Source organism: Schistocerca serialis, chromosome 5, assembly GCF_023864345.2.
Source record: "Schistocerca serialis cubense isolate TAMUIC-IGC-003099 chromosome 5, iqSchSeri2.2, whole genome shotgun sequence".
Classification (NCBI taxonomy): Eukaryota; Metazoa; Arthropoda; class Insecta; order Orthoptera; family Acrididae; genus Schistocerca; species Schistocerca serialis.
Window position 1 is genome coordinate 74,175,920 of NC_064642.1, and position 13,068 is coordinate 74,188,987.

Here is a 13,068-nt window from a genome sequence, read left to right on the forward strand (position 1 = left end):
TCTCCTGAAGGAGGGTGCCCTCCTTTTTAACCAACGTTATAAAGTTGACCCCTCCCGTTCCCCTCCTCAATCCCTCCACTGCCAAAGGTGCTTGCGGTATTATGCACACCCGACATCTGAGTGCTGCGAGGCTCCCACCTGCCCACACTGTAGGCAAGCCCACTTTTTACGGCAGTGCCCCAATCTCCAGTCCCCCCCTTCCTGTAATACCTGTAACCTCCCTCATCCTACATACTCCCAGAAACGTAAGGCCCGACCCCCTCCTACCACTCCTGAACTCACTGTTCCTGTCCGCCCTCTGGACACCCCCACCCCTCCTGGCAATCCCCTTCACCTGCCCCCTACCGCTGAGGACATCATCAGATTCCTCACCATCGTCCTTCAGAATGTTCATTCTTTCCAGCACCCGCACACCCTCCAACAGATATCCCTCGCCGCCCGTTCCGTTTTCCAACTGAAAATGTACGCCACCTACTCCAACAACCAGGCCCATTTCACCTTCTCTCGTCTTAAAACCCTCATTTAAATCCCTGTCATGGCGCGACAGCAGCGTATCCTTTTCAACAACATCTGCTCCCTTCCCGCCAACAAGAACCTCTTCCTGCACACCCTTGTCACCCACCGCATGGATGCCTTCCTACTCAATGAAACCTTCCTCCAACCCCACCACACTGTCCACACTTCGCCCTACCTCCTCCACTACTCCGATAATCCCCTCCCGATTGCGCGAGGCGGAGTTGCCATTGGTCACCACCGCCAGATTCCCGTTCGGCTCCAACCTCTCCTTCCCGACCCCACTGAACACCTGATTCTTAGTCTCTTCTTCCTCGGCCTTACCGTTACCTGCGCCACCATCTATGTCCCCCCTAACGCCCCTATTCCCTTCGACTTCCTCTCCCACATTGACCGTACCTTCTCCTCCTACGTGATCGCCGCCGACCTCAACATCCATAGTCCTTCTGCCGCCCAGTTACGGTGGTGGCATCAGTTCCTCTCCTCCCTTCAAGGCGACCTCATCCCCATCCCCCAGCACACCCGTCCTGAATCCAACTCCACTCCCGATGTTATCCTTTCCTCCCCCAACCTCCTTGGCCGCATAACGGTGGATGTCCTGGAGCCTATTGGTAGCGACCATCTCCCTGTCCTCCTCACCATTTCAGACCCTCGCAATGACCCTCCCCCTAAGTATGTCCATGACTATTCCCGTGCCAACTGGAATGCTTACCGGGATACCCTTTCCACCCAGGTTGATAGCCACCCCTTCACCTACCACCACCCTGACGATGTAACCCATGCCGCCTCCTTTCTCCAGCAGACCTTGTCTGAGGCCGTGGAGGCCCACGTCCCTACAGTGCCTTCCTCCGCGCATGTGACCCGGACACACTACGACGCCACCGGCAACTCCAGCGACACATTCGTAATTTGCTCACGGCTAAGAAACGCCGGGACTGGCGACAGACATGCACCTGTTTAAATGCTACCCTACCTATCAACTCGCCCAAGTTCTGGTCAGCCTTCCGTCGCCTTACCGGAACCAAACCTCCCCCTACTATCCTCTTCTCCATGATGATCACCCCTTCCCTGACGCCCTTAGTAAGGCCAATCACTTTGCCTCCTACCTCTCCGATGTCTTTTCCATCCCCGATGATCCCCAGTTCGATTACTCCCTCTTCCCGGATGTCCGTGATCGAACTGACACCCCTGTCCCTCCCCTCGCACCTGGTTTCCAGTACTTGGACAACATTGCACACACGGAACTCAATGCGCCTATCACTACACAGGATGTCATTGCTACACTCCGCACAAAACGCAACACCACTCCTGGTCACGATCGTGTCACCTACCGTCACCTTCGTGAAGCTCCTGTCTCTTTCCTCTCCACCCTGGCCAGGCTCTACAATGCGTCCAGTCCACTGGTTATTACCTCGACCTGTGGAAAACCTCCCGTATCCCGATGTTCCTTAAACCTGGCAAACCGCCGTCCGCCGTCTCCTCCTACCGTCCCATCAGCCTTACCTCAGTCTTCAGTAAGGTCCTGGAATTTATCCTCACCCGCCGCATCCACCAGCACCTCTGCCAGCACCGCCTCCTTCCGGTTACCCAGTGTGGTTTTCGGCCGTTCTTCTCTTCCGACGATCTTCTCCTTCACCTCACTCATCTCCTTTCCGACCAGCTTAACTCCCATCGCTCCGCAATCTTCCTCTCCCTGGACCTCGAATGAGCTTATGACAGCGTATGGCATTCCGGTCTCCTCTTCAAGCTCCAAACCTTCGCCCTTCCCATTAACTACGTCCGTCTGATCGGCTCCTTTCTCTCCCACCATCCTTCCTCTTCTACACCTTTTTCCCCTCTGCCGGTGTGCCCCAAGGCTCCATCCTCTCCCCCCTTCTGTACCTTTTGTATACGGCGGACATGCCGCCGCCTTCACCCCCCGCCCACCTTCTCCAGTTTGCCGATGACACCGCCTTCCTTGCCCTTGCCCCCACCCTGCAGCGCTCCCAACACCTTCTCCAATCCCATCTTGACCGGTTCATCGCTTGGTGCAACCAGTGGTTGCTCAAGGTCAATCCCTCCAAAACCCAGGCGATCACTGTAGGCAAAACCACCCCTTCCTTCCGCCTCCTTGATTTCTATCTCACCATCTATGGCCGTCCTATCGCCCTCACTCCCACCCTTAAGTACCTTGGCGTCACCCTCGACCGTCGCCTCTCCTGGACTCCCCATCTCCGGACAATCCGAGCCAAGGCACACTCCCGACTCCGTCTCCTCAAGCTCCTTTCCGTGCGTACGTGGGGTCTGGACCCCTCCACCATCCTCCACACCCATAAATTCCTCATCCGCCCTATCCTTTGTTACGCCCATCCAGCCTGGATCTCCGATCCCCCTACCTATTACAAATCCCTACAAATCCTTGAACGCCATGCTTTCTGCCTTGCCTATCGCATCCGTCTCCCCTCCCCCACGTGGATCCTGTACGATCTCATCCCCTTCCCCCACCTCCTCCTTTTCCTTGAAAGGATACGGATCCTGCACACCTCACGCAAACTCGATCCTCCTCATCCGCTTGTCTCGCCCATGCTCTCCCACCCCCGCCCGCTGCCGCGCCTGTATTCCCACGTCCCACCCGGTCTCCATTTCTCCACCCTCCTTACCCTCTCCCAAGGTGGCTTCCACCAGCTCCCCCTCCCTGATGATGTCCTCCTCCCCTCCATCTACCCCTCCTATCAACTTTGATCCTCCCCCCACTTCCTGTGCCCTTTCCTTTAGGCACCCTCCCTCCCTTCTCTTCCCTTCCCTTCTCTTTCCTTTTCCCCCGTCCCCTCCCTCCTCCCTTCTTCCCCCGGTCTTCCCCTCCCCCTTCCTCCTTCCCCCTATCTCCCCTGCATATGGTATCTTTGCTCTGCTCTCCCCTCTCCCTCTCCCATTCCCCTTCCTCCTCCTCCTCTCTGGGCAGGTCCCCGGACTCGCACACGCTCAGTGAACATTCGTGCGCCGGAGATCATCGCCATCACTGTCTCGTGTGTGTGCCTTCGTTTGTGTTTAGTGTTTGTTCGCCGTCACGCCACCACCGTTCACGTGTGCCGTTGCTGTCATCCATGTTATGTGCGCCGTGTCAACTAGTGTTAGTGTTGTTTCTCGTCCAGCGTGAACGGCTCCATGTTTTTTTTTTGTTTTTTAGTGTCTGTGGTGTCACCGCCAGACACCACACTTGCTAGGTGGTAGCTTAAATCGGCCGCGGTCCATTTAGTACATGTCGGACCCGCGTGTCGCCACTGTGTGATCGCAGACCTAGCGCCACCATAAGGCAGGTCTCGAGATACGAAATAGCACTCGCCCCAGTTGTACGACGACATTGCTAGCGACAATACGGACGAAACCTTCCTCTCATTTGCCGAGAGACAGTTAGAATAGCCTTCTGCTAAGTCCATGGCTACGACCTAGCAAGGCGCCATTACCCTTACCTAGTTTAAGAGTTATCGTATAAATGTCTCAAGAAGAACGTTGTAAACCAACAAAGATTAAAAGTTAAGTATATTCCAAAGCTACGTATTTTCTTTATAGCAGTCATAACGTATCCTGTTCCAGACTTGACGCCAGTCGGCGTGTGTGTACGCGTGCCTTTCGGCTCCCTTCTCAGTGTGGCGTAACTAGCTTGTTACGCCACAACAGTGTCTACATTTTTTGACTGTATTCTCTGTGCCACCTCTATGTACTACTTATTGTCAAACTCAAGGCTGAAGAGCGGCGTACTCTGCTGCTGACAGCCCGCCTTTGTGTAAGGTGTTTAAAATCACAATAAAGAAAAAAAAAGCTGTTTTATGTTAAAAGACACACTGCTCACTAGATGTATATACAGGGTGATCAAAAAGTCAGTATGGATTTGAAAACATAATAAACCACGGAATAATGTAGATAGAGAGGTAAAAATTGACACACATGCTTGGAATGACATGGGGTTTTATTAGAACAAAAAAAAAACAAAGTTAACAAAATGTCAGACAGATGGCGTTGGACAGCAAAACTGCTACCGTGACGGGTGAGAGGTACGCCGATATGTTACAGAATCGCATCGTCCCCAGCTTGGCTGATAAACACCTGCTGGAAAGTACGATGCTTATCCAGGATGGCGCTCCACCCCATATTGCTAGACGCGTGAAAGATCTCTTGCGCGCGTCGTTTGGTGATGATCGTGTGCTCAGCCGCCACTTTCGTCATGCTTGGCCTCCCAGGTCTCCAGACCTCAGTCCGTGCGATTATTGGCTTTGGGGTTACCTGAAGTCGCAAGTGTTTCGTGATCGACCGACATCTCTAGGGATGCTGGAAGACAACATCCGACGCCAATGCCTCACCATATCTCCGGACTTGCTTTACAGTGCTGTTCACAACATTATTCCTCGACTACAGCTATTGTCGAGGAATTACGGTGGACATATTGAGCATTTCCTGTAAAGAACACCATCTTTGCTTTGTCTTACTTTGTTATGCTAACTATTGCTATTCTGATCAGATGAAGCGCCATCTGTCAGACATTTTTTGAACGTTTGTATTTTTTGGTTCTAATAAAACCCCATGTCATTCCAAGCATGTGTGTCAATTTGTACCTCTCTATCTACATTATTCCGTGATTCAGTTTTCAGATTTATACTGACTTTTTGATCACCCGGTATTTACATATTTTAGACCTGAGGATGGTCATTACGGACTGAAACCGGTCATCGTCTAAAGAATTGATATTGTGACCAGAGACTGGAAAAAAAAGGCACTGGACAGTATTGGATCACTGTTCGTATACGCGATTATTTCGGAGTTGGTGAGAATGACTTCTTAGGCCAGCACATTGGCACAGGTAGATTAGTTACATAATAGACGCGTAAAACTTCTCTTGAGATTTTTTTTGGAATTCCCAGACTATTGCGCCTTACAGCTTGCTCATTATGTTGTTTTAATGGCTTACTACAGGTGTACACAGTCTGAAGTAAATCTGGGATCCCAACATCTACATCTACATGTACATGATTACTCTGCATTCACATTTAAGTGTTTGGCAGAGGGTTCATCGAACCACAATCCTACTATCTCTCTACCATTCCACTCCCGAACAGCGCGCGGGAAAAACGAACACCTAAACCTTTCTGTTCGAGCTCTGATTTCTCTTATTTTATTTTGATGATCATTCCTACCTATGTAGGTTGGGCCCAGCAAAATATTTTCGCATTCGAAAGAGAAAGTTGGTGACTGAAATTTCGTAAATAGATCTCGCCGCGACGAAAAACGTCTTTGCTTTAATGACTTCCATCCCAACTCGTGTATCATATCTGCCACACTCTCTCCCCTGTTATGTGATAATACAAAACGAGCTGCCCTTTTTTGCACCCTTTCGATGTCCTCCGTCAATCCCACCTGGTAAGGATCCCACACCGCGCAGCAATATTCTAACAGAGGACGAACGAGTATAGTGTTAGCTGTCTCTTTAGTGGACTTGTTGCATCTTCTAAGTGTCCTGCCAATGAAACGCAACCTTTGGTTCGCCTTTCCCACAATATTATCTATGTGGTCTTTCCAACTGAAGTTGTTCGTAATTTTAACACCGAGGTACTTAGTTGAATTGACAGCCTTGAGAATTGTACTATTTATTGAATAATCTAATTCCAATGGATTTCTTTTGGAACTCATGTGGTTCACCTCACACTTTTCGTTATTTAGCGTCAACTGCCACCTGCCACACCATACAGTAATCTTTTCTAAATCGCTTTGCAACTGATACTGGTCTTTGGATGACCTTACTAGACGGCAAATAACAGCATCATCTGCGAACAACCTAAGAGAACTGCTCAGATTGTCACCCAGGTCATTTATATAGATCAGGGACAGCAGAGGTCCCAGGACACTTCCCTGGGGAACACCTGATATCACTTCAGTTTTACTCGATGATTTGCCATCTATTACTACGAACTGCGACCTTCCTGACAGGAAATCACGAATCCAGTCACACAACTGAGACGATACCCCATAGGCCCGCAGCTTGATTAGAAGTCGCTTGTGAGGAACGGTGTCAAAAACTTTCCGGAAATCTAGAAATACGGAATCAACTTGAGATCCCCTGTCGATAGCGGGACAACATCGTAGCCTCGCCTTGTTAGTGGACACATGTTATCAATGACATTAGACGGAAACTGTGAACAGCGGTGCGAGCAGCTGATGTGCGGCAGCGGCAGTCTCAGCCGGCTGGTGGCCGCTGGGGCGACGTAAAGCGCAGAGCCGACGACCACCCGAGAAGCGAAGCCGGGGCCGTAAAGTGCAGACAGCGGCCTGCGGGTTTCCCCGTCTGCGGCTACTCTGCCTCTGCCTCTGCCTCTGCCTCAGGCACAGCAGCTCGCACATCAAGAGGGATCTCCTCAGCTGTGACTTTCCGGCGTGGGAGATTTCTGTGAACGTTACACTACTGGCCATGAAAATTGCTACACCACTAAGATGACGTGCTACAGACGCGAAATTTAACCGGCAGGAAGAAGATGCCGTGATATGCAAACAATTAGCTTTTCAGGCCATTCACACAAGGTTGGCGCCGGTGGCGACACCTACAACGTGCTGACATGAGGAAAGTTTCCAACCGATTTCTCATACACAAACAGCAGTTGATCGGCGATACGTTGTTGTGATGCCTCGTGTAAGGAGGAGAAATGCGTACCATCACGTTTCCGACTTTGATAAAGGTCAGATTGCAGCCTATCGCGATGGTCGAGATCCAATGACTGTTAGCAGAATATGGAATCGGTGGGTTCAGGAGGGTAATACCGAACGCCGTGCTGGATCCCAACGGCCTCGTATCACTAGCAGTCGAGATGACAGGCATCTTATCCGCATGGCTGTAACGGATCGTGCAGCCACGTCTCGATCCCGGATGGGGACGTTTGCAAGAGAATAACCATCTGCACGAACAGTTGGACAACGCTTGCAGCAGCATGGACTATCAGCTCGGTGACCATGGCTGCGGTTACCCTTGACGCTGCATCACAGACAGGAGCGCCTGCGATGGTGAACTCAAAGACGAACCTGGGTGCACGAATGGCAAAATGTCATTTTTTCGGATCAATACAGGTTCTGTTTACAGCATCACGATGGTTTGGCGACATCGCGGTGAACGCAGAATGGAAGCGTGTATTCGTCATTGCCATACTAGCGTATCACCCGTCGTGATGGTATGGGGTGCCGTTGGTTACACGTCTCGGTCACCTCTTATTCGCACTGACGGCACTTTAAACAGTGGACGTTACATTTAAGATATGTTACGACCCGTGGCTCTATCTTTCATTCGATCCCTGCGAAACCCTACATTTCAGCAGGATAATGCACGACCGCATGTTGCAGGTCCTGTACGGGCCTTTCTGGATACAGAAAATGTTCGACTTCTGCGCTGGCCAGCACATTCTCCAGATCCCTCATCAACTGAAAAGTCTGGTCAATGGTGGCCGAGCAACTGGCTCGTCACAATAGGCCAGTCACTACTCTTAATGAACTGTGGTATCTTGTTGAAGCTGCATGGGCAGCTGTACCTGTACACGCTATCCAAGCTCTGATTGACTCAATGCCCAGGCGTATCAAGGCCGTTATTACGGCCAGAGGTGGTTGTTCTGGGTTCTGATTTCTCAGGATCTATGCACCCAAATTGGGTGAAAATGTAATCACACGTCAGTTCTAGTATAATATATGTATCCAATGAAAACCCGTTTATCATCTGCATTTCTTCTTGGTGTAGCAATTGTAATGGCCAGTAGTGTACTTTTCGGTAACAGGGATTTTTAGTTGCGTTTTGTCACGGTTTAGAACCGCAGTTTACGAATTCACATCTTTTATCCCTCCGAGATGTTAACATACGTTTTCAGTATTTCATCACCGTAGGTGTTACAGCGTGATCAGTGGCAAGCAGCAACCACACAAGCGCTGGGAAGTATCTCTGCTAACTGGTATCTCTGGCCAGGGGAACTGTGCCGAAGCAACGGATGTGATATGTTCTCGCCTGTAAAGTATTTCAGTATTGTGTCATCGCAGTCTTTATGCGATTTAAAAGTGATGTACATTGTAACTGAATAATGAAAATTTTATTCTCCAATTTTTTAAGTCGTTCCATATCCCGAGTTTGCAACCCTCTGCAGCTAGAGGGCTTCGACCTATACCGTGTAACGTGGCGGTGTGCAAATTAACTATGTCGGTGGGTGAGATACAGCTTGTCGTAATCGATGTTAGAATTCGAAAAGTTCTTCTATACACAGAGCACCCCCTCCTTCAGCATGACAATCCCAGACCACTCACGAGCGCTGTGATGTCCCCAGCAGTCCGACGCCCTGGCTTCGGTGTCATCGATCGTACTCCACACAGTCCCGACTTAGCTCCAGCCGATTTTCATCTGTTTCCAAAACTTACAGAACTCTTTCGAATACTTCACTTTGACAGTGATGGACCGGTGTAAGCAGAGGTGAAGTTGTGGTTCCGTCTACAAACTCGAATATTCCACAGTGACGGTAATTCGAGTTGGGAGAAATGTATTCCTCGCCAGAGTGACTATACTGACAAATAAATATGTAGAGATGAAGAATAAAGATGTAAAATGATAATAATGTTTATTTTATTGAAAAATCTATAAGAGTTCTCATGTAAAAAATTTAGAGACATCAGTTTTCAGCACGCCCTCGTAGTCACTGAAAAGGCTTTCTTATGTTTTTTAAGGTTGATGATGTGCGAGTGAAAAGAGTGGAAACTACAGATCTACACTTTAAAGCTCACATCGGGAATCGTTTAAGTGCAGTATTTGAAGATACGTAGATGAGTATATCAGTCTATTGTAATATTGAAAAAAACGTCTATCATGTGAATCCACTGCTGCGAAGCATTTGGTGAAAAGTACGTAGTTGGCCCACTTATGTATTTTTTGTAGATTATCTGCGGTATATGTCTATAATACGAATCAAAATTCTCTTCGGAACCTTGACCATTAGCCAACTCACGTTTTCTGAATTTACTTTGAAATTTTAGTCTTTATGACGAAAAGTGCATTAACCGTTTTGAAATATGGAGCGAACATAAATATTAAGCTACACTAAAGGTCAGTCTGTTAGCGCAACCTGTATTTGCCATTCACATTCGCTGGCTTCACCGAGTCTCAACAAAATTATCACCTTTCAACCTGGATGCGCTACACAATCAAGATTTCGAAGAAAGGAGGGCTGAAAAATATCATACTATAGACAAAACATACCAGTGCTGCTGACAGGAAATCACCAAGTCTAAAATTTTTCTTGGTTCATTTCTTCGACAATAGTTAGGTTATACATCCATACCTTGCTATGGATGTTCTTAGAAGGAAGTGCGACGTCAGAAAACAGCTTACACACGGCCTTGATCACTAAATGTTACTTTTAATTGTTACTTGTGACTTCTAGTTGTGACTGAAATCGCAGTAGAATACTGTAATGGTGTTATTGTGAAAACTATTGTCAGTTACTGTCATTCGTAAGAGATACATGTTTTCTTGCCCACCCCTACAAGCCAAACGTAAGCACTTCCCTAGCTCGTGAACTAAGTAGTAAATAAGGTATGCGGAAGGAAACTTTTAAAAAGTAATGGCACTGTGAACTCAAACCAGGTCACACGCGATAGTGGTGAAGCGGGTGGTGTGAGTTCACTGAACATCATCTAGACTTCGCAGACGTCGCTATTGGCTAATACGCAAAGGACGACCAGAAGCAGTGGATACGTAGCCAACAACGTTTCAACTATGGGAGAATCAGCAGAATGAACGAGAATTTATAGATGGCACATGTCGGTTTCGCAGAAAGAGCAGCCATTAGCTCACGGAGAATGCGAAGGACGGTGTTGCCTTTTCTGTGGGCTCATCTCAGGGCTGACGCGCCGTAGCTTCATGATTTTCTGGTTACTATACGGGTTTTTTGAAACTCCTGTTAGAGATTTAACGTGTTGCCACTTCCCACTCCCCCCTCCGCCCCCCCCCCCCCCCACCACCAAGCAAGCATGGACTCATTTTCTTGGACGTAAGTAATGTCAGCACATTTCATACATATGGAATTCTGCAAGAGGGGCTCCCTGAAGAATATAACTGCCTTAACCCTGACGTGTCTCAGCAGTTAACACCAGTAACTGCCAATAATTCACAAGCTGTGTAGTTCATGTAGGTGATGAAGAAAAGAAGCACCATGATTACAGTGGTCTTTCTTATGTTTAATTATTGTAAATACTGAATTGTATTACAAATAAGGAAGAAAATGAATAACCACAGTTATATACAACTTTCTTTAGGCGTGTGGATATACACTGAAGCGCCAAAGAAAATGGTATAGGCATGCGTATTCAAATACATAGATATATAAACTGGCAGAATACGGCGCTGCGGGCGGCAACGCCTATATAATACAACAAGTATCCGGCGAAGTTGTTAGATCAATTAATGCTGCTACAATGCCGGCCGCGGTGGCCGATCGGTTCTAGGCGCTTCAGTCCGGAACCGAACGACTGCTACGTTCGCAGGTTCGAATCCTGCCTCAGGCATGGATGTTTGTGGTGTCCATAGGTTAGTTAGCTTTAAGTAGTTCGAAGTTCTAGGAGACTGATGACCTCAGCAGTTAAGTCCCATAGTGCTCAGAGCCATCTGAACCATTTGAGGTGCTACAATGGCAGGTTATAACATTTAAGTGTGTCTGAACGTGGTGTTACAGTCGGCGCACGAGCGATGTGACACTGCGTCTCCGAGGTAGCGATGAAGTTGGAATTTTCCCGTACGACTATTTCACGAGTGTTCCGTGAATATCAGGAATCCGGTAAAACATCAAATCTCCGAGATCGCTGCGGCCGGAGAAAAATTCTGGAAGAACGGGACCAATAACATCTGAAGAGACGCGTTCCACGTGACAGAAGTGCAACCGTTCTGCAAGCTGCTGCATATTTCAGTGCTGGGCCATCAACTGTCAGCGTGCGAACCATTCAACGAAACATCGTCGATATGGGCTTCTGGAGCCGTAGACCCTCTCCTGTATCCTTGGTGATTGTACGACACAAAGCTTTACTCGTCGCCTGGTTCTGTCGACACCGACAATGGACTGTTGATGACTGGAAACATGTTGTTTGGTCGGACGAGTCTCGTTTCAAATTGTCTGAAGCGGGTGGACAACCTTACGAATCCGTGGACCCTGCATGTCAGTAGGGTATGTTGAAGCTCGTGGAGCTCTGTAATAGTGTAGGGGCATGATCAGTTGATACGTCTAGATACGACTCTGACAGGTGACAACTATGTAAGCGTCATGTCTGATCACCTGCATCCATTCATGTCCATGGTGCATTCTGACAGACTTGGGCAATTCCAACAGGACAATGCGACACCCCACAACTCCAGAATCGCTACAGAGTATCTCCAGAAATATTCTTCTGAGTTTAAACACTTCCACTGGCCAACAAACTCACCAGAGCGTATCCGGGATGCCATGCAACGTGCTGCTGTGAAGAGACCTCCAGTCCCTCGTACTCTTACGGATTTATGGACAGCCCTATAGGATTCATGGTGTCAGTTTTCTCCAGCATTACTTCAGACATTAGTCGAATCCATGCCATGTCGTGTTGCGGCACTTCTGCGTGCTTGCGGGGGGCCGTACACGATATTAGGCAGGTGTGACAGTTTCTTTGCCTCTTCGGCGTACAATCTGCACTAGATTGTAGCTGGCGCGTGTCGGGATTGTCAGCAATAATAAAGCAAAAGAAAAAGAAAACTTGAACATGCTCTTTGGCGTACGACGAATACACACTTAACTACCATATTATGATCGACCCCCAGGTGTGATGTCCATAGAATACAGCTCGTGATATGTACCAATCAGAGCTCTAATGATGCGGATATTTCGATTCGTCGCCATACAACTTGACGTATGATGTGTATTTATAGGTACATATTTTAAGACAGTTAGTGATGTGAGAGAGGGAGATATGAGATAACAGAATGGCGCACATCTGGCGGCGCTTAACTCTATGTAACGTATAAGGGGGCGAGAGTAGGTGTGCGGCGGTGTTGTTCATTAGCTGCTTCTTGGAACAGGGATGCGAGAGCAATGGCGTTAAGTTAGATCTCGACGAACGCAAATGTAGTGTTAGTCGCGGGGCTCGTGCAGAATCGACCTAATTCCGAAATTTAACAGAGGTAAACCATTGTTCCCTACTTCCTGGGTGAAGGGCGTGTCTACGACACCATTTAGACTGTCAGCATGTCGTACCGCCATATCCTTAAAGAAAAAGGCTCTGCTTCCGGCGTCCGTGCCATGCACCGCAGAGGTCAGTGTCGCTGCAGAACCAGTGTTGCAGCATGAAGGTAAACTCTCAGTGCGTAGCCAAACACTAACGCAATGCTTCCTCTGTTTTCTCCCACATTCATCGCATTTCTGTGGTGTTTTACCATCGTAGCTTGTACATTGAAATACTAAACTAAACTCCTGCCGAACAGGCCATGAAGCCCCAGCGGTACCGACCGGCCGCCGTGTCATCCTCAACTCGTATGCGTCACTGGGTGCGGAT